At 40.2% G+C, this 22,272-nt stretch overlaps 1 long non-coding RNA gene across 1 annotated transcript; it reads right to left on the minus strand.

Annotated features, from left to right (window-relative positions):
* Nucleotides 1-499: 499 nt before the first annotated feature.
* LOC149455468 (uncharacterized) lies at nucleotides 500-21,016 on the minus strand. Its single transcript, XR_016314067.1, has 2 exons — nucleotides 20,923-21,016; nucleotides 500-2,458 (listed from the first exon to the last, which is right to left on the minus strand). It is a non-coding gene; the product is annotated as an uncharacterized LOC149455468 (long non-coding RNA).
* Between the last annotated feature and the right edge of the window lie 1,256 nt (nucleotides 21,017-22,272).

Consider the following 22,272-nt stretch of genomic DNA (forward strand, 5'->3'; position numbering starts at 1 on the left):
ACCCCATCAAGGGGGAACAATAGTCTGTTAAGACTGTGTATTGTGTGCAGGTGGACTAAGAGAGTGCTGTTTTGGTTAGTAACCCTCCGCTTCCTTTGAGCAGGGAAGTGCAGCATGCAGCTCCAACTCTCCAGCTGATTTTAATGAACCAGTCACCAGGTGAAATAAACCGCTATTTCTTCAGAGCAGAAAAAGGTTGGAATCTGCACCAAAGTTCGTAAAAATCCTTGCAATGTACATTGATCACCCAGTGGGATTGTTTTTTCTCGTCAAAAGTGGAATTACACTTTAAAGTTTATGTTTTACAGGGATGGATTCATAAATAGTAATAGCAAATCTGAAATACTTAAAAGCTGAAGAATATAATATGATGTCTGTAAAAAGGCTTTTGGGCCTGTGGCCAGCTCTGGTGCACCATTTTCTCTAGAAAAGGTAAGTATTTCAGCCCTTTTATTGCACTTTATCCACTCCAGTAAAACCATTAACATTTCAGAACAGATTCACTTTAAAGACCACATCTCCACACTGTTTATTGGCCAGTAAAAGTGTAAATGGTTCATACATTTATGCAGAAATAATGGTTACTTTCTGGTACCTATAGGGCCTGTGTTGTTGGGCTTTTATTTATGCTAGAACTGCTTCTCTCCCCACAGAACTTAAAGTGTTACTAAACACACAACAGTAAAACAAGTCTGTATATGCAGTAAAGCATGCTTTTTATACTCACTGTGGAACCTAAGGGGTTAATCCAATGCATTGTGTTAAAAGGCTGTTTGATCCCGACTTCTCTGATCCTCCCCTTCTTCCAGTGTCCCCCTCTTATCTCCTGATAAGACATATCAAGTCACTCTGCAAATGCTTAGTTTGGTGTTTATTAATAGAGAGGTTTCTTTTTTTCTTGGGAGAGTGCATATGATCAGCACAGGGCCAATCAGCACTGTCCAGACAGAGGTTTAGGGGTTCTGCATCCTCCTAGAGCAAAGTGAAAACTCCTTCTACAAACTTTAACGTGCTCGGCTAGACACTGATAGAAGTCACAAGACTGCTCTAACTGCTGATGAGAAAAGGTATTTAGCAGTTTATATTTACTAAAATAATTGCACTTCCACGTTCTGTGTACAGTGGGAGACCAGATATAGTGAATGCAGGGGCCTGTGTTTAGTAACACTTTAATGGGAATGCAAATGCAACTTGAAGAAGGTTCATGCAGCTCAGGAAGTTAGATGTCCCTGTGTAGGAATTCTGAAGATATTCTTAAGTGTCTTAATTTAAACTGATCTGAAATACAAGCTGACTGCACCTGAAAAAATGCTGCATTTGTTCTTAAAATGATTGTAAAGACTCGATCACACAGAGCCACATTAACAGCGTATCACATAAAATTCTGGAAATTTTCCACTCCAGAGAAGCCCAGGTGTAGGTGTACAGCCGTCCATAGACATAAATGGTTGTACGAAGCTGTACACTGGAATATGTCAGTACTCTCCAGGGGCGGACTGACCATTTAGAAACTCGGGCACTGCCCGAGGGCCTGGGGTCAGTAGGGGGCCCCACGAGATGCCCCTGGTACCTTTTTCATAGGCTTTTTTTGAGTTTGGGCAAGGACACAGGGGCCCCATGATCTCCTATTGCCCGGGGGCCCCATGAGTTGTCAGTCCGCCCCTGGTACTCTCATGCATATTATATATAGCACAAGGGTATATTTCCTGAATACAGACTTTGTGTCCTTACACTCTTTGCAGCTTTAGATGAGTAGCTTCATACACCTGCCTACAGCCATGCACAGCCTTTCATATCTATGGGCAGCTGTTTGTAGCACCTGAGCTTCCCTGCAACAAAAAAAATGCCAGAATTTTATATTGCATGCCTCTAATGTGCATGTGTGAATAAGAACTAAGGGTATCATGTCAATGTTATGCTCACCTGATTTTGTATCAGTAGCCAAATAAAGGAGTATCTGGAAAGCTTATAAGGACCTTATCAAAGTAAATGTAAATCTACTATTGGTGTGTATTTAATTGTTCAACTGTCCAAAGACGCTTCCAAGTTTCTGCAGAGAGAATATTGGATCTGAAGTGTAGGCTCCATTGTAATCATTACAGCACATCCCATTTTGCTAAATAATAGTCAAATATGTTGTTCATCAGTCATTTTTTTTCCAAGTTGTTCATATCCATATTATGTTCAAACAGAAAACAAGAGAAAACATTCTAATAATTTCACATGTTCTTTTAAGGACATTCGTTTTAGTATGTCTCAGTGATCATGTAGCAGTGTCGGAGTATCTGATGCAGCAACTTTTCTGCTCAGTTGCGGCTGGTTGAAGGGGACCAAATCCTGTGCAGGGTCGATGTGGTTCCTTTTCACCAGCTACAGCCAGGCAATATACAAAGCACTCCTCTTCTTTTGACTACACTGTAGTAATATGTCACTTCTCGAACCTTACTTTCTGAAGATGCTGTAAATATCAAGTGCAGTCATTAAACATTTGTAGCATTTATTGGACCAGATGTATTTGTCATTATAGTCAGTACTATATATATATAATGCACGTACTATATTTTTTTAATATAAGTAACATGGCAGCAAGAAAGATTTCTATTTCTATATATATATATATATATATATAAAATTTTTCTTGCTGCCATGATACTTATATTAAAAAAATTATAGTATGTGCATTTTAATAAAGTTCTAAACAGAAAGCATATATATCAAGACAAAATGCAGTTATAATCTTAATCATTTAAACTTTGTCAAGATTCAACTGACAATGCAGTGTTTACTAAAATGTCCCTTGTATAAACTCTATTGTATACAGGTGTAGTCAAAGCTGACAGTTTAGCACCCCTGCCAAACTCCTGGGCCATTAGAAAAAAGTAAAGAAATCCCTTAAATAACTCTGTAGACACACTGATTAGATTTTATGTCATACCCAAAAGCTATCCAAAACACTATAGTGCCAAAAGTATTGGGCCAGCCCTCCAAATCATTGGATTCAGGTGTTCCAATCACTTCCATAGCCACAGGTGTATAAAATCAAGCACCTAGGCATGCAGACTGCTTCTACAAACATTTGTGAAAGAATGGGTCGCTCTCAGGAGCTCAGTGAATTCAAGCGTGGTACCATGATAGGTTGCCACCTGTGCAATAAGTCTATCTGTGAAATTTCCTTTCTACTAAATATTCCATGGTCAACTGTTAGTGGTATTATAACAAAGTGGAAGCAACTGGGAACAACAGCAACTCAGCCAACAAAGTGGTAGGCCACGTAAAATGACAGAGCGGGTCAGCACATGCTGAAGCGCACAGTGTGCAGAAGTCGCCAACTGTCTGCACAGTCAGTAGCTAAAGACCTCCAAACTTCATGTGGCCTTCGGATTAGCACAACAACAGTGTGTAGAAAGCTTCATGGAATGGGTTTCCATGGCTGAGTAGCTGCACCCAAGCCCTACATTACCAAGTGCAATGCAAAGTGTGGATGCAGTGGTGTAAACTGGACTCTAGACCAGTGGAGATGTGTTCTCTGGAGTGATGAATCATGCTTCTCTTTCTGGTGATCTGATGGACGTGTCTGGGTTTGCCGGTTGCCAGAACTGTACTTGCCTGACTGCATTGCACCAAGGGTAAAATTTGGTGGAGGGGGATTATGGTGTGGGGTTGTTTTTCAGGGGTTGGGCTTGGCCTCTTATTTCCAATAAAGGAGTCCGCATACCAAGACATTTTGGACAATTTATTTTCCCAACTTTGTCGGGGATGACCCCTTCCTGTTCCAACATGACTGCACACCAATGCAAGGTCCATAAAGACATGGATGAGGAAGTTTAGGGTGGAGGAACTTGACTGGCCTGCACAGTTGAGTCCTGACCTCAACCCGAAAGAACACCTTTGAGTTGAAATAAAGTGGAGACTGCGTGCCAGGCCTTCTCGTCCGACATCAGTACCTGACCTCACAAATGTGCTTCTGGAAGAACAGTCAAACATTCCCATAGACACACTCCTAAACCTAGTGTATAGCCTTCCCAGAAGAGTTGAAGCTGTTATAGCTGCAAAGGATGAGCCAGCTCAATATTGAACCCTACGGACTAAGCCTGGGATGTCATTAAAGTTCATGTGCGTGTAAAGGCAGGCGTCCAAATACTTTTGGCAATATATAGTGTATATTGTGTCCCACATGTTTAGTGCAATTTCTGAAAGCATACCAAAACTTCTGCACACTGCATATTTGGAGCCCTTTAGGAAAGTGCACCAAATATGTGGGACAATATAACTTTATGGGAAAGCAAAGCTAACCTGCTCTCAACACACGGGTTAGCTGGTCTGCATCTGCTGTGCAGGAAAACCGCACCGCAGTAGTGTGAAAGCACTCTTAGAGGCATAACTGCCACTTGGTCCGAAAACAAGATAGGAACTGAGCTCATAAACTAGCAGGAGGGCTTCAGTTAAAATAGAAAATCACCAGTAAGCTTACATAATGTATGTTTCTTCTAGCTATATGGTACAAATTATTTCACAGCACATATGCTGTATTTCTGTGTGAATAAGGATGGGGACTACCTTCATATCCAGCTAATATTGGGTGTTTAGCTAGTTTGATGCCTAAAGCACACAGAAGCAGGATGTTGTCTGAAGCTTTATTTACAAGCAGTCATCCAAAAACAAACAGCATGCAGAGGTGGCTTACTTTTTATATTAGTGAAAAATGAGGAGAATTTATCAAAACTGGATCAGCTGTGCATAGCAATCAATTAGCTTCCATATTTAATTTTCAAAGATTAAAAACAGTTATAAACTCAAAAACAAAAAAGTAATACATTGCTTACCAATCCTTAAATATGGTAGCTGTATTAGTTTTATTTTTTTTTACTCTTTATTTTTATGTGGTGATTCAGCCAGTACCACACTTATCTTAGGGTCGCTCAATTCTGAATGTATGAGCAAAATAGACACCTTTGGGCTGCAGCATTGTTAGTCTGAGGAGAGGGTAGTGCTGGACTAGCAGATTTAGATTTTACCAACAAATTAAAGCTGAACTCCAGCTAACACTTTTTAAGCAGTTACAGCAAAAGTTTTTTTTTCTTTCCTTTTGGGATAAAGGTTTTAGATATGTGAATAAAAGCTAACCATTGCAAATATCCCTGTCAGTGTTAAATGTTTTTTTTCTCAAACCACTAAAAGCAACTTTTGCTGGACAGCTTAGTGTATTAAAGCGGAACTTTACCCGTAACAACTTGACAAAAAAATAATGTTCTTTAGCAAGGAACATACATTCCACGTTAATAATTATGGTACCAAAATTATCCAAGATTGTTCCTGTTTCTTCTTGCCAGAGGTTGCCATTTTGCTGAAGCCCAGAGCCCCTGAGCAGCAGGAAATCTTTAGGCTGTTGGCAAATCGGCTGAAAAATAGACAGCAACTGAGCATGTGAAGGGCAATGCTATACTGGATTTTAAAAAGTATAGGTACATATTCATAATGTTTTACGTATTATAACTGCCAAAGGGGCTAGGCTAAAGTGATCTATCAGGACTTCATTTTTTTTACTAAAGTTCCACTTTAAAGAAACCTTGAAAAATAGCAGACTTATGGCTGGATTACCAGTTGAAAGTAAACTAAACAAGCCTTAAAAAACCTAATGCTGCCACCTTACTAAGAATTGGTAAGCTGCAAAATAATACATTTTTGGGGGGTTTAATACCTCTTTAAGTGAACGGAGTTTGCCAAAAGGCACCTGAGAGACTCTCATTCCATGAGAAACAAAACTCTGGTCTGATGAAACAGTGACTGAACTCTTTGGCCTGAATGCCAAGCGTCATGTCTGGAGGAAACCAGGCACCACTCACCACCTGGCCAATACAATCCCTATAGTGAAGCATGGTGGTGGCAGCATCATGCTGTGGGGATGTTTTTGAGTGGCAGGAACTGGGAGACTAGTCAGGCTCGAAGGAAAGATGAATGCAGCAATGTATAGAGACATCCTTGATGAAAACGTGTTCCAGAGTGCTCTGGACCTTAGACTGTGGCGACGGTTCATCTTTCAACAGGACAACGACCCTAAGCACACAGGAGTGGCTACGGGCCAACTCTGTGAATGTCCTGGAATGGCCCAGCCAGAGCCTAGACTTGATTGATTATATCTGGAGAGATCTGAAAATGGCTGTGCACCGAGGCTCCCCATCCAATCTGACGGAGTTTGAGAGGTACTGCAAAGAAGAATGGGAGAAATTGCCCAAAAATAGGTGTGCCAAGCTGGTAGCATCATACTCAAAATGACTTGAGGCTGTAATTGATGCTGAAGGTGCTTCAAGAAAGTACTGAGCAAAGGCTGTGAATACTTATGTACAGTGGGGATCGAAAGTTTGGGCACCCCAGCTAAAAATTTGTATTAATGTGCATAAAGAAGCCAAGGGAAGATGGGAAAATCTCCAAAAGGCATCAAATTACAGATTAGACATTCTTATAATATGTCAACAAAAGTTAGATTTTATTTCCATCATTTACACTTTCAAAATAACCGAAAAGAAAAAAATGGTGTCTGCAAAAGTTTGGGCACCCTGCAGAGTTAATATCTTGTACTGCCCCCTTTGGCAAGTATCACAGCTTGTAAACGCTTTTTGTAGCCAGCCAAGAGTCTTTCAATTCTTGTTTGAGGTATCTTTGCCCATTCTTCCTTACAAAAGTCTTCCAGTTCTTTGAGATTTCTGGGCTGTCTGTCACGCACTGCTCTTTTAAGATCTATCCATAGATTTTCAATTATGTTGAGGTCAGGAGATTGTGAAGGCCATGACAAAACCTTCAGTTTACGCCTCATGATGTAATCCCCCGTGGATTTCGAGGGGTGTTTAGGATCATTTTCCATTTGTAGAAGCCATCCTCTCTTTAACTTCAGCTTTTTCACAGATGGCATGAAGTTACCATCCAAAATTTGCTGAAATTTTATTGAATCCATTTTTCCTTCTACTCGTGAGATGTTCCTTGTGCCACTGGCTGCAACACGACCCCAAAGCATGATTGATCCAACCCCATGCTTAACAGTTGGACAGAGGTTCTTTTCATTAAATTCTGTGCCCCTTCTTCTCCAAAGGTACCTTTGCTCATTCCGGCCAAAAAGTTCAATTTTAACCTCATCGGTCCACAGAACTTGTTTCCAAAATGCATCAGGCTTGTCTATATATTCATTTGCAAAGTTCAAACGATGATTTTTGTGGTGAGGACATAGAAGAGGTTTTCTTCTGATGACTCTTCCATAAAGACCATATTTGTACAAGTATCTCTTTATAGTGGAATAGTGTACCACAACTCCAGTGTCTGCCAGATCTTTCTGGAGGGATCGTGCAGTCAAACGTGGGTTTTGAATTGTTTTTCTCACAATCCTGCGAGCTGTTCTGTCTGATATTTTTCTTGGTCTTCCAGATGTTGCTTTAACTTCCACTGTTCCTGATGACTTCTTAATTACATTCCGAACAGAGGATATTGACATCTGAAAACGCTTTGCTATCTTCTTATAGCCTTCTCCAGCTTTGTGAGTGTCAACTATTTTCAGTTTCAGTTTTCTAGACAACTGCTTAGAAGAACCCATGGTGCTGATTGTTGGGGCAAGGTCAGATGAGTCTGGGCATTTAAAACCTTTGAGATTGACATAACCTGGTCTTCCCAGACGATGATTGAAAACAATCCATGACACTGGCAGGTCTCAGCTTTGCAAAGGGGGCAGTGCATGCTATAAATTCTGCAGGGTGCCCAAACTTTTGCAGACGCCATTTTTTTGTTTTCTGTTATTTTGAAAGTGTAAATGGTGGAAATAAAATCTAACTTTTGTTGACATATTATAAGAATGTCTAATCTGTAATTTGATGCCTTTTGGAGATTTTTCCATCTTCCCTTGGCTTCTTTATGCACATTAATACAAATTTTTAGCTGGGGTGCCCAAACTTTCGATCCCCACTGTACATGTGTTTTTTTTTGCATTTTTTTTATTTTTAATAAATTGCAAAGATTTCAAAACAAACTTCTTTTACGTTGACATTATGGGGGTATTGTTATTAATTAATTAATTTAATCCATTTTGGAATAAGGCTGTAATATAACAATATATAGCAAAAGTTAAGGGTTGTTAATACTTTTTGGATGCACTGTGTATATGTATGTATGTATGTATGTATGTATATATATATATATATTATATGTATGTATGTATGTATGTATGTGTGTGTGTGTATATATATATATATATATATATATATATATATATATATATATATATATATATATATATATATATATATACACACACACACACACTATATTTCCAATAGTATTGGAACACCCCTCCAAATCCTTGGATTCAGGTGCTACGATCACCTCCATGGCCACAAGTACTGTATATAAAACCAAGCACCTAGGCATGCAGACTGCTTCTAGAAACATTTGTGAAAGAATGGGTCATTCTTAGCTCAGTGAATTCAAGCGTGGTACTGTTATAGGTTGCCACCTGTGCAAGAAGTCCATCGGTGGAATGTCCTTGTTACTAAATATTTCAAGCTCAACTGTTAGTGGTATTATAACAAAGTGTAAGCAGCTTGGAACAACAGGAACTCAGCCACAATGTTGTAGGACATCTAAAGTGACATAGCGTTGTCAGCGCATGCTGAAGCGCACAGTGCACAGAAGTCGCCAACTGTCTGCAGAGTCAATAGCTAAAGACTTCAAAACTTTGTGTGGCCTTCACATTAGCACAATAACAATGCGTAGAGAGCTTCATGGAATGGGTTTCCATGGCTGAGCAGCTGCATCCAAGCCTTACATTACCAAGTACAATGCAAAGCGTCAGATGCAGTAGTGTAAAGCACGCCACCATTGAACTCTAGAGCAGTGGAGATGTGTTCTCTGGAGTAACCAATCATGTGTTCCTTTCTTGCAATCCAATGGACGTGTCTGGGTTTGGTAGTTGCCAGGAGAACAGTACTTTCCTGACTGCATTGTGCAAGTGTACATTTTGGTGAAGGGATTATGGTGTGGGGTTAGGCTTGGCCCCTTAGTTTCAGTGAAGGGAACTCTTAAGGCATCAGCAAGCCAAGACATTTTGGACAATTTCATGCTCCCAACTTTGTGGGAACAGTTTGGGGATGGCCCCTTCCCGTTCCAACATGACTGCACACCAGTGCAGAAAGCAAGATCCATAAAGACATGGATGAGCGAGTTTGGGGTGGAGGAACTTGACTTGCCTGCATAGAGTCCTGACCTCAAGCCAATAGAACACTTTTGGGATGAATTAGAGCAGAGACTGCGAGTCAGGCCTTCTTGTCCGACATCACTGCCTGACTTCACAAATTTGATTCTGGAAGAATGGTCAAACATTCCCATAGGCAGACTCTTAAACCTTGTGAACAGCCTTCCCAGAAGAGTTGAGGCTGTTATAGCTGCAAAGGGTGGGCCAACTCAATATTGAACCCTACAGACTAAGATTGGGATGCCATTAAAGTTCATGTGCGTGTAAAGGCAGGCGTCCCAATACTTTTGGCAATATAATGTCTAATATATATATACACACATTATTTCACAGAAGTGAGTACACCCCTCATATTTTTGTAAATATGTTATTATATCTTTTCATGTGACAACACTGAAGAAATGACACTTTGCTACAATGTAAAGTAGTGTGTGTACAGCTTGTATAAAAGTGTAAATTTGCTGTCCCCTCAAAATAACTCAACACACAGCCATTAATGTCTAAATCGCTGGCAACAAAAGTGAGTACACCCCTAACTGAAAATGTCTAAATTGGGCCCAATTAGCCATTTTCCCTCCCAGGTGTCATGTGACTCGTTAGTCTTACAAGGTCTTAGGTGAAAATGTCCAAATTGGGCCCAAAGTGTCAATATCTTCTGTGGCCACCATTATTTTCCAGCACTGCCTTAACCCTCTTGGGCATGGAGTTCACAAGAGCTTCACAGGTTGCCACTGGAGTCCTCTTGCACTCCTCCATGACGACATTAAGGAGCTGGTAGATGTTAGGGACCTTGCACTCCTCCACCTTCCATTTGAGGATGCCCCACAGATGCTCAATAGGGTTTAGATCTGGAGACATGCTTTGCTAGTCCATCACCTTTACACTCAGCTTCTTTAGCAAGGCAGTGGTTGGAGGTGTGTTTGGGGTTGTTATCATGTTGGAATACTGCCCTGTGGCCCAGTCTCAGAAGGGAGGGGCTCATACTCTTGTCATAGTACAAGTTGACGGTCATGTTTACCTCAATGAACTGTAGCTCCAGTAGCCAGCAGCACTCATGCAGCCCCAGACCATGACACTCCCACCACCATGCTTGACTGTAGGCAAGACACACATATCGTTTTACTCCTCACCTGTTTGCTGCCACACACGCTTGACACCATCTGAACCAAATAAGTATATCTTTTTTCCATCAGACCACAGGACATGGTTCCAGTACTCCATGTCTTTAGTCTGCTTGTCTTCAGCAAATTGTTTGCGGGCTTTCTTGTGCATCATCTTTAGAAGAGGCTTCCTTCTGGGACAACAGCCATGCAGACCAGTTTGATGCAGTGTGCGGCGTATGGTCTGAGCACAGACAGGTTGACCCCCCACCTCTTTAAGCTCTGCAGCAAATCTGGCAGCACTCATACGTCTATTTCTCAAAGACAACCTCTGGATATGATGCTGAGCACGTGCATTCAACTTCTTTAATAAACAATTTCAATTACTCCACGTTATATGTGTTAAAACACCACTAAATTTAAAATTAAAGCAGCCAGCACAGTATCGCAGGTGTCAATACATAAACTAAATAAACAAAAATGTACAGCGCTATACAAAAATACTAATACCCATAGAATTAATACATAAAAAATTATAATGTCCAATAATGTTCAAAAAAAATTATAATAATGAACAAAAAGCCTTTAGTGCAAATGAAAGTTCAAAAAAATATACTTAAATTCGATGTGATTAAAAAAAACAAAAAATACAAATTATAACAAAATAAACCTTCTTAAGAATCCACCATCACCAGCACCTCAAAAAATACTGCCGCTTATCAGACATCTATGACCCTACAATTAAGTGAAAGCATGTATGGATACCCAAATGGGATGACGAACTCCGTTAATGCTGACTTTGTAGGGATACGGTGCATTCCATACACTGGATGTAATTGGACGTCAATACAATCACTCTCATTGGATTCCTAAATCAAGGCATAAGCTTCCAAAACGATACTCCAGATAAATGGCAAATATAAACCTAAAATAATGAATTATCCTCGAAGAGGACAAAATCATCCAAAGAGCAAAAGAATCCTCATGGTGTAGTATAATAAGCAGGATTTATTGCCTAACAACGTAGTATTATACGTACATCAAGATAAACTTAAAACAGCATGTCACCATAAAACCAAATGGTAAGTTTCTAACCAACAAGATGGCCGCCGCACTCCAGTGTGTGCTGACGTCATGCGTTCTGACTCCTCCCAACGCGTTTCATCATCTATGACGTCTTCAGGGGCGTGGCCAGCGTACGAGCACAACGCCTTTATATAGGGAGGAGGGAGCCCAACTCGTCCCCTATACAATCAAAGCAAATACCGGAACGGGAAATAGGACAGATCCAGCTTGAAGCCAGACTTGCCCTCTTACTTTGCCAGTGTCAGTGCCCCTAAAAACCAAAATATACTTAGCACAACCGAAGCCAGCACCATCTTGTGTAACAAATCTTCTTGACAATCTTCTTATAGCCTAGGCCATCTTTATGTGAAGCAACAATTCTTTTTTTCAGATCCTCAGAGAGTTCTTTGCCATGAGGTGCCATGTTGAACTTCCAGTGACCAGTATGAGAGAGTGAGAGCGATAACACCAAATTTACCACACCTGCTCCCCATTCTCACCTGAGACCTTGTAAGACTAACGAGTCACATGACACCTGGGAGGGAAAATGGCTAATTGGGCACAATTTAGACATTTTTAGTTAGGGGTGTACTCACTTTTGTTGCCAGCGATTTAGACATTAATGGCTGTGTGTTGAGTTATTTTGAGGGGACAGCAAATTTACACTGTTATACAAGCTGTACCCTCACTAGTTTACATTGTAGCAAAGTGTCATTTCTTCGGTGTTGTCACATGAAAAGATATAATAAAATATTTACAAAAATGTGAGGAGTGTACTCACTTCAGTGAGATACTGTGTGTGTGTGTATACAGTCAGGTCCATAAATATTGGGACATTGACACAATTCTAACATTTTTGGCTCTATACACCACCACAATGGATTTGAAATGAAACAAACAAGATGTGCTTTAACTGCAGACTGTCAGCTTTAATTTGAGGGTATTTACATCCAAATCAGGTGAACGGTGTAGGAATTACAACAGTTTGCATATGTGCCTCCCACTTGTTAATGGACCAAAAGTAATGGGACAATTGGCTTCTCAGCTGTTCCATGGCCAGGTGTTTGTTATTCCCTCATTATCCCAATTACAATGAGCAGATAAAAGGTCCAGAGTTCATTTCAAGTGTGCTATTTGCATTTGGAATCTGTTGCTGTCAAGTCTCAAGATGAGATCCAAAGAGCTGTCACTATCAGTGAAGCAAGCCATCATTAGGCTGAAAAAACAAAACAAACCTATCAGAGAGATAGCAAAAACATTAGGCGTGGCCAAAACAGCTGTTTGGAACATTCTTAAAAAGAAGGAACACAGCGTGAGCTCAGCAACACCAAAAGACCCGGAAAACCACGGAAAACTACTGTGGTGGATGACCGAAGAATTCTTTCCCTGGTGAAGAAAACACCCTTCACAACAGTTGGCCAGATCAAGAACACTCTCCAGGAGGTAGGTGTATGTGTGTCAAAGTCAACAATCAAGAGAAGACTTCAACAGAGTGAATACAGAGGGTTCACCACAAGATGTAAACCATTGGTGAGCCTCAAAAACAGGAAGGCCAGATTAGAGTTTGTCAAACGACATCTAAAAAAGCCTTCACAGTTCTGGAACAACATCCTATGGACAGATGAGACCAAGATCAACTTTTACCAGAGTGATGGGAAGAGAAGAGTATGGAGAAGGAAAGGAACTCCTCATGATCCTAAGCATACCACCTCATCAGTGAAGCATGGTGGTGGTAGTGTCATGGCGTGGGCATGTATGGCTGCCAATGGAACTGGTTCTCTTGTATTTATTTATGATGTGACTGCTGACAAAAGCAGCAGGATGAATTCTGAAGTGTTTCGGGCAATATTATCTGCTCATATTCAGCCAAATGCTTCAGAACACATTGGATGCCACTTCACAGTGCAGATGGACAATGACCCAAAGCATACTGCAAAAGCAATCAAAGAGTTTTTTAAGGGAAAGAAGTGGAATGTTGTGCAATGGCCAAGTCAATCACCTGACCTGAATCCAATTGAGCATGCATTTCACTTGCTGAAGACAAAACTGAAGGGAAAATGCCCCAAGAACAAGCAGGAACTGAAGACAGTTGCAGTAGAGGCCTGGCAGAGCATCACCAGGGATGAAACCCAGCGCCTGGTGATGTCTATGCGTTCCAGACTTCAGGCTGTAATTGACTGCAAAGGATTTGCCACCAAGTATTAAAAAGTGAAAGTTTGATTTATGATTATTATTCTGTCCCATTACTTTTGGTTTCTTAACAAGTGAGAGGCACATATGCAAACTGTTGTAATTCCTACACCGTTCACCTGATTTGGATGTAAATATCCTTAAATTAAAGCTGACAGTCTGCAGTTAAAGCACATCTTGTTCGTTTCATTTCAAATCCATTGTGGTAGTGTAAAGATACAAAAATGTTAGAATTGTGTCGATGTCCCAATATTTATGGACCTGACTGTATATATATATATATATATATATATATAAGTGGATATACAAAGTCTACACACCCCTATTAAAATGTCAATTTTCTGTGATGTAAACAGTGAGACAAAGATAAATTTCAGAACTTTTTTCACCTTTTAATGTGACCTATAAACTGTGCATCTCAATTGAAAAACAAACTGAAGTCTTAAAGGGGAGGGGAGGGAGTAAACATAAAAAACTAAAATAATTTGATTGCATAAGTGTGCACACCCTCTTATACCTGTAGCTGTGTTCAGAAATAAGCAATCACATTCAAAATAATGTTAAATAGGAGTCAGTACACACCTGCCATCATTTAAAGTGCCTCTGTTTAACCCCAAATAAAGATTGGCTGTTCTAGTAGGTCTTTCCTGACATTTTCTTAGTCACATCCTATAGCAAAAGCTATGGTCCATAGAGAGCTTCCAAAGCATCAGAGAGGTCTCATTGTTAAAAGGTATCAGTCAGGAGAAGAGTACCAAAGAATTTCCAAGGCATTAGATATACCATGGAACACAGTGAAGACAGTCATCATTAAGTGGAGAAAATATGACGCAAGAGTGACATTAGCAAGAACTGGACATCCCTCCAAAATTTATGAAAAGACGAGAAGAAAACTGGTCTGGCAGGCTGCCAAGAGGCCTACAACAAAAACATCCAAGCCTGGCTAAATTTTGCAAAAATACATCTGAAGTCTCCCAAAAGCATGTGGGATCTGTGTTGTGGTCTGATGAAACCAAGGTTGAACGTTTTGGCCATAATTCCAAAAGATATGTTTGGTGCAAAAACAACACTGCACATCACCAAAAGAACATCATACCCACAGTGAAGCATGGTGGTGGCAGCATCATGCTTTGGGGCTGTTTTTCTTCAGCTGGAATTGGGGCCTTAGTCAAAGTAGAGGGAATTATGAACAGTTCCAAATACCAGTCAATATTGGCACAAAACCTTCAGCCTTCTGCTAGAAAGCTGAACAAGAAGAGAAACTTCATCTTTCAGCATGACAACAACCCAAAGCATACATCCAAATCAACAAAGGAATGGCTGTGGGGTGATCTGAAGAGGTCTGTGCACAGGAGATGCCCTCGCAATCTGACGGATTTGGAGTGTTTTTGCAAGGAAGAGTGGACAAATATTGCCAAGATGTGCCATGCTGATAGACGCATACCCAAAAAGACTGAGTGCTGTAATAAAATCAAAAGGTGCTTCAACAAAGTATTAGTTTAAGGGTGTGCACACTTATGCAACCATATTATTTTAGTTTTTTATTTGTACTTCCCTCCACCTAAATTATTTCAGTTTGTTGTTCAACTGAGTTGTACAGTTTATAGGTTACATTAAAGGTGGAAAAAGTTCTGAAATTATTTATCTTTGTCTCATTTTTTTACATCTGACATGTTAACAGGGGTGTGTGTACTTTTTATATCCACTGTGTATATATATATATATATATATATATTATTATTATAATTTTTTTTTTCTTTAGCATAGGCCCTACAGACTAAAATGGTGGGTTTTGCATTTATTTTTTTTTTATATCACACGGTATTTGTGCAGAGGTTTTACCCTAAAAGCATCTAACACCAAGATCAGTGTGTTTAGATGCTTTCCCTATTTAAAAATGGTGCTGAATACTTCCGGGAAACTGATTTCTAATACCATAGAGATCATCAAGGACTGGCGGGTGGCAGAAGTAGGGGGTGACCCCTCCTGCTGCCCCTAAAAGCCATTCAGCGGCTAATTAGCCGCTCAGATGACTTTTCAATAAAAGCTGGCCTCCAGGAGAAAAATACAATACTAGGCTGATGTCTGCAGCTGCAGGCATCATCCTAGTACAACCCCTTAACTCCAAATGATACACACGTATGTGAGTTTGTGTCAAGTGGTTAGAAATTGAAAGTAAACTGCAGAGGGGAAGCTGCAAAGCATGTAGGTAATCCAGGAAGTTGTGGAAAGAGATGACCATCAGGCAGGCAGAGCTCACAACATGAAAGGAGATTTTTCAGGCCAAATTATATTGGATTGTCAAAAATAACTATTGTTTGTATTGTTAAAACATTGCTGAAGTTATAGGATGAAAATGTAGGCTATGACCATAGGACTCATTAAAGCATGGCTAAAGGCAAAACATTTTCAATTTTGGACAGAGTGGAAATGGATTAGGCTACCTGTCAGGTTTTTATTGCTACCTCTCTAGGGACATATACCCTATTTGTCCTGTTTTGGCTATGGGACAGGAAGTGAAGAGAAATCTCCTCAATGGGGCACAGATGGCAAAAAATAAAAATAAAAACTGACAGGGGTTGTAACCCTCCCTTACTCTATCCAAAAATGGAAAAAAATATGTTTTGCCTACAGTATAGTTCTAATTTAACTTCAGAAAGAATATAATTTAGAGGTTTGCCTGCATGAAATGATAAATATTTTTTTTTTGGCAGAGGAGTTTAATCTGCCATTCTGGCTCTAAATTTAATCTGCTAAACACCAATCAACTGGTAAGGTGTATCAAAGGCAGGCGCCCAAAGATGCCTGCCAACGCCTTTAACATATCTAAATGTTTTGTTAAACAAACTGTTATATAACAGGTTCGCAGAGAATACTTGTCATACCTTTGTGAGTTCTTCCTAAAGTCTAGTCAATCCAAGTTCAAGGCAATATATAAAGTTGTTTAGCATGAAGACAAACCTTATCCTTTCACCAATGTTTTGCCCAATTTGCCCAATTAGGCCGTATTGTTGAAATCTGCTGAGATGTGGTAAGAAGTTGAGATGATAGCAATTGTAGTCTTTGATGTCCAGCTGAAATGCTACCTTTAAGTTACATACTTCTTAACATTCCATAGCCACGAGATCCAATATGGGCATATAAAGAAGTATGTTTCCCAAAGGTGAAATTGATGGGTAGTCCACAAACTTGTAATCTCATATGTTACAGATTTTCTGCAAAGAGACAAACCAACTTCAATTAACTGAATGTTATACCTGTCATCAGATTAGTAGATATTATATAGAATGAACGTACATTTTTTAAAAATATTTTTTTCTAGGGGTGCACCGATACTGATACCAGTGTCGATGCCAATACTAGGCATTTGCACGAGTATCGGTACCGGTGCAAATGCACCAATTCCGGAAGTGATGTCAGCGGGGAGGTGGAGAGAGCAACGTTCCCCCACATGGTGCCGGTGAGAGCTTACATGTCCCTTGCTGACTGCTGTACATTTTCCTTGCTGACTACTTCACTTCTGAGTCCTGTGCCTTGCTGTACTTCTGGCAGTCCTGTTACATGTCCCTTGCTGTACTTCTGTTGGTGAGTCCTCAGTGTTTTTACATGTTCCTTGCTGAAATTCTGTTGGTGAGTCTGCTTTTACATGTCCCCTGCTGTACTTCTGTGGGTGAGTCCTCAGTGCTGTCACATGTCCCTTGCTGTACTTCTGGAAGTGAATCCTGTTACATGCCTCTTGCTGTACTTCTGTTTCTGACTCCTGTTACGTGTTCCTAAAAATAGGTATCGGTAATTGGTATTGGTGAATACTTGAGGAAAAGTATCGGTACTCGTACTCGGTCCTAAAAAAGTGGTATCGGTGTATCCCTAATTTTTTCTATACATTTAGTATAAATAAAAATTTCACTGAATGAATGTCACACTCATCCACACAGCTCCAATGAAACTTGCTGTATTCTGTTAAAGGATAAGTTCACCTTTGGAACATGTTACATGTTCCACCTGTTTTTAGCCTCAGCTGCCCCCACTGCCCCCCTCTTTCTGACAGATAGTATGGGGAGAAGTTTCCCCATGCTATCTGTCAGAATTGAAAACAGCGCGTGCATGCGGCGCTCCGCCCACACAGTCACGTCACTCATTCACAGTGTTCTGTGAATGAGTGCCTACAAGTCCCAACAGCCTTAGCGGCTGTGGGCTTGTAGTTTTCAATGAACTACCACAGCGCTGTGGAGCGCCGTGGTAGTTCATTGAAGCTTTTTGTGAGAATATCTGCTTGCTTGTACATCCCGTACAGGTGTCAAACTAGCGGCCTAATCTTCCCTCTAGCAGCATCTATCAACCACTGCTCCTTCTGACAGGAGTGACACTGCAGTCACTCCTGTCAGTAAGAAGTGGGACGAGCGGCCAACTCAAAACAGTGCCTGGGGCAGGTGCCTGCTCGGCTACCCCCTTGTCCTGGCCATGAGTTCAGCAGTGACCTAGCGGGTGTGAAGGGTGTATAGTGTTCACCCTTTTCATTTATTCTGAAAAAAGGTGCCCAGGCACTTCTATACTTACAGCCTTTTCAATGTTTATCTGAAGTGTGAGATCTAAGACACTGCTGCTTCATGGGATTTAGAGTGAGATCAAGTGATGTAAGTACTGTGCGTTTTGCTGGAGAGGAATCGGCAGTACATACACTACAACTCGGCCTGCTCTGCTGTAACATACCCCCACCCATTCTCAGATCATTAGCCATAAGAGAAACAATTCTGGCATGAGAAAAAAAGACCTATTCCTTTACCAGTATGACCACCACCCCCTCCCCCCCTAAAGAACAAGGTATGATAAGTCAGCATTGGGAAAAAGATAAGCTGCAGGAGACCACAAACAATACTGATGACTAATCCTTTGCCATCTGCTTGCCTAGGCACAGCTTCCATGAACGTGCTGTTGTTCACAACACACACTGAGCATTCAGTTTAATGTGGAACAGCAACAAATTCTTAGGCTTCATGTACCCAAGCAGCTCCAAAACGCAAGTTTAGGTGTTTTTTGCATTTTCTTTGGCAAAGCTCCTAAACTCAACTCCATAAAAGTGTTATACTGCTTCTTATTGTGTAAAAATCATTAAAATCACACTTACATACATTCCATATATATGGTGCATTAATATCCAACAGGTCATCAAACACTTGTGTAGACGTGGTAAGACGCTGTAAGCCCTTCCCTACACATTTCATCGTATGACGTCATCAAGAGCAGCTCCTGATAATTTTTACACAATAAAAAGCAGTATAATCCTATGGAAGTCTCCCTTTGATCATTTTATTGTGGAGGAGGGGTTCCAAGGTCGTTTTGAAGTGTTTTTCCACAAGAGGATCCGGGGCTCAAAGGCAGTGATTGCCAAAAAGCATAAGGAGATCACATCACCTGTGGGGCAGGTTTAAGCACCCAAAAGTGCCTTCTGACCTACCTTCCCACAGGTGGTCAATATATTGTGGTGAGTGGGGCTCTGGAGGGGGAGCATGAGTGAAACACCTATCACCAATGGTTTGTTGACAAGACCACCCACTGTCACCAGTGTCACTTTGATTTTTGAATTTCTGGATGAGCAAGGAGCTTTGCAATACCTAGACTACACCCACTTGTATTGTTTGACCTGCTATTTAGATTGCTGACAAGACCTCCTTTTTTGAACTTGTAACATTTTTATGGAGGAGCAAGGTGCTCCGTAGCAATCGGATTATTCAAATGTATTTTTTGTTACTATTGTCATATTAACACATAAGCTCACCACAGTATAGGAGTTTGTATCTAATTAGGGGGTTAGGTGGTGTATAGCTCCAAACTGGATGCATGCACTTATAGGTATTTATAAGTGTATTCATAAAATGGGGGGGGGGTGCAGTATAGTTCCCCATCCTAAAGTTTTTATTTTTGTATTTTCTTTGTCAAGTTTTATTTTGTATATTCTTTGTATGCACTATTTAGAGGCATTCTTTAGTTAAAGGACTACAGCATTTATTTCACACCATTCACAAGTATAGAAAGGAGTATATACCATAGGAATTTGTAGAGGGAGGTGCATTGTAGCACTCCAAACTAAGAGCCCTTTCACACTCTATAGAAACCACGCGGCAGCACAGCAGTTTGACTTTCCCATGTGAGCTACTTGTTTGCCAGTAATGGATGCATCAGGCTACATGCTCTGTGCTGTGTTTAATACCCTTGTAAATAACCTATGACTGCAGAGATGAAAATAAGAAATTGTCAGTTTATTTTACATCCCACAGTCATCCAAAACAGAAGAGCATTGCGAGTTCTTGGTATTTTAATGTTTATAGTACCGACATCATGTGTTCCTTGTCCTTATAAAGGAACATAGAACGTCTTGTCGGTCTAGGATTATCAAAATGTAAGTGTAACTAAGGTTGCCATCTCATCCCTTTAAAACCAAACACATATTATTTACACAGGTTCTGGGGCTGATTAAGGTGGTAATTAAACTCACTTAGTGCCTTATCTGCATTAAATTAGCCTCTGAAACTGTGTTCAGTTTTAAAGGGATGAGGTGGAAATCCTAAGTGTAGCATTGCATCAATTATCATGCACATAAGATTTCAAAATAATTGAACTAATCTTTGTTGTGCATTAGCAATAAAGACACCTGATGTAAAGTTTGTAATCCAGTAGACTGATCCTTCCTTAAAAGGCCAGGCATTGGGGTATCACTAACTCTAGGCCTGGTTTGGCCCCTCCTACACATCACACTTGTGCAGCTTCCATACAGGACAGCTGTGTGGGTGACTTTATCACATATGCCATACAAATACCAAACATAGTTAACTGAAGAAAGGTCTGCTAGAGATAAGACTTCTTTTTTTCTCCTTTTGCATAAAAGTGCTGAATTGACCCTAGGCCTGTTTCTTGTAATTCACCACTTTGAGTTCGTACATATTCATTCTATATATTTCATGCATAGACTGCTCTTTAAACTTTAATTCATCTCATGCATTCACCCAGAGGTTTGTTTTGCTCGGCAGTGAAACTTAAACTCCCATCTGTCATATAGAACATGTGAAATGTCATTTTAGCAGTATTTAGAAACTTTCTGCAGCTGGCCAGTTATCACAGAACAAATGAAGTTTGTCTATTTCAAAGTAAGCATTGCAAAGGTTTTCAGTGATCTTTTTTTTTTAAATGATAATGACTGATGCAAGGTGAATGTCTATTGCTACTGTGCCTTGAATTTCAGCATGCAGGTGATCCACATTGTAAACTGGGTTTACTAAAAGCACCTATACTTTCTATAAAATTTTTAAAGCAATTTGTACAATGTATTATGAAATCACTTACCTCCTGCTGGTAATGTTTCTCATTGCAGGTATCCAAAGCCAAGCCAAGTTACAAGTGTCCTCTCTTGTACCCAAAGTATGTGCTGGTGTCTGTCTCACCCCTTCACCTCCCCCTAGCCTCCTATCTCCTCCTCTGTCGCTCTCCTCCCTGCTATTTTTGGCAGCTCCCCTGAGCTCCTCCTGGCTATTAATATTAGAAGTGAGAAATTCATCTGCTCTCTGCTATATAAGGTAAAGGAAGATGCTATAGAGAAAGATCCATGTGTGCAAGATGCCAGGAGCCACAAAGCTGGCACCACCAATGGAAAGAGGAGATTTGTTTTTAACAAAGGAAACAGAGGTAGAATAGTAGGCACAGGGACCAGTAGTTGCAAGCTACAGAAGTGTACAAACCACATGCACTGTACAGCCTGCTTTCATTGTTCTGAGTCGGCATACATAAACATGAAATATGTGTACTATATACTGTACACTATGCTTTACATAACAAAGCCACTAACATATTGTGCAGCATGTAGAAATGACTGCAGACTGCAAATGATCAAGCAATGATACCACAATTAATAGATTCTGGTTTATTGGCTGAACTGTACAGTATACATCTATAAGCAAATACATAATTACTGCCTTTTTTAAATATAGTCAATGCCATGTAATTTAAGATGATATTTTTAGAGTGGTATCTTGTAAAACATTTTTCTTCCTACCTGTTCTGGTAGGAGCCAAAATATTTCATTGCATGTTTGTGTCATTTGTTATTATTATACAGTATATTTATATATATATATATATATATATATATATATATATATATATATATATACACACACACACAATATAAAGGGAGACAATACAGCAATGATGCAGTTCAATACAAGAGGGTTAGGAGGGCATTTAAAATGAAAACAATTATGGGCAGCACAGTGGCTAAATGGTCTGTCTGATGGTCCTAGGGTTGTTGGTTCGAATTCCAGCCATGTCATCATCTGCCTGGAGTTTGCATGTTCTCCCTGTGCCTGTGTGGCTTTCCTCCGGGTATTCTGGTTTCCTCCCACACTCCAAAGACATGCTGGTAGGTTAATTGGATCCTGTCTAAATTGGTCCTAGTATGTGTATGTAGGAATATAAGTTATGGACCTCAGATTGTACGCCTCGTGAGGGTTAGGGACTGATGTGAATGTACATTATATATGTTAAGCGCTGTGTAAATTGACGGCGCTATATAAGTACCTGTAATAATAATAGCAATACTTTATTCTATCCAAAGTAATATCACATCCATGAACAAGTCCCTAGGGAGTCTGAACATCTGCAGGAAAGGGTTAACAGTTAGTTGTGCCTTTGTTTCTGG

Source organism: Staurois parvus, unplaced genomic scaffold (genome assembly GCF_062004578.1).
Source record: "Staurois parvus isolate SC_StPar_1 unplaced genomic scaffold, SC_StPar_1.0 ptg000394l, whole genome shotgun sequence".
Taxonomy (NCBI): domain Eukaryota; kingdom Metazoa; phylum Chordata; class Amphibia; order Anura; family Ranidae; genus Staurois; species Staurois parvus.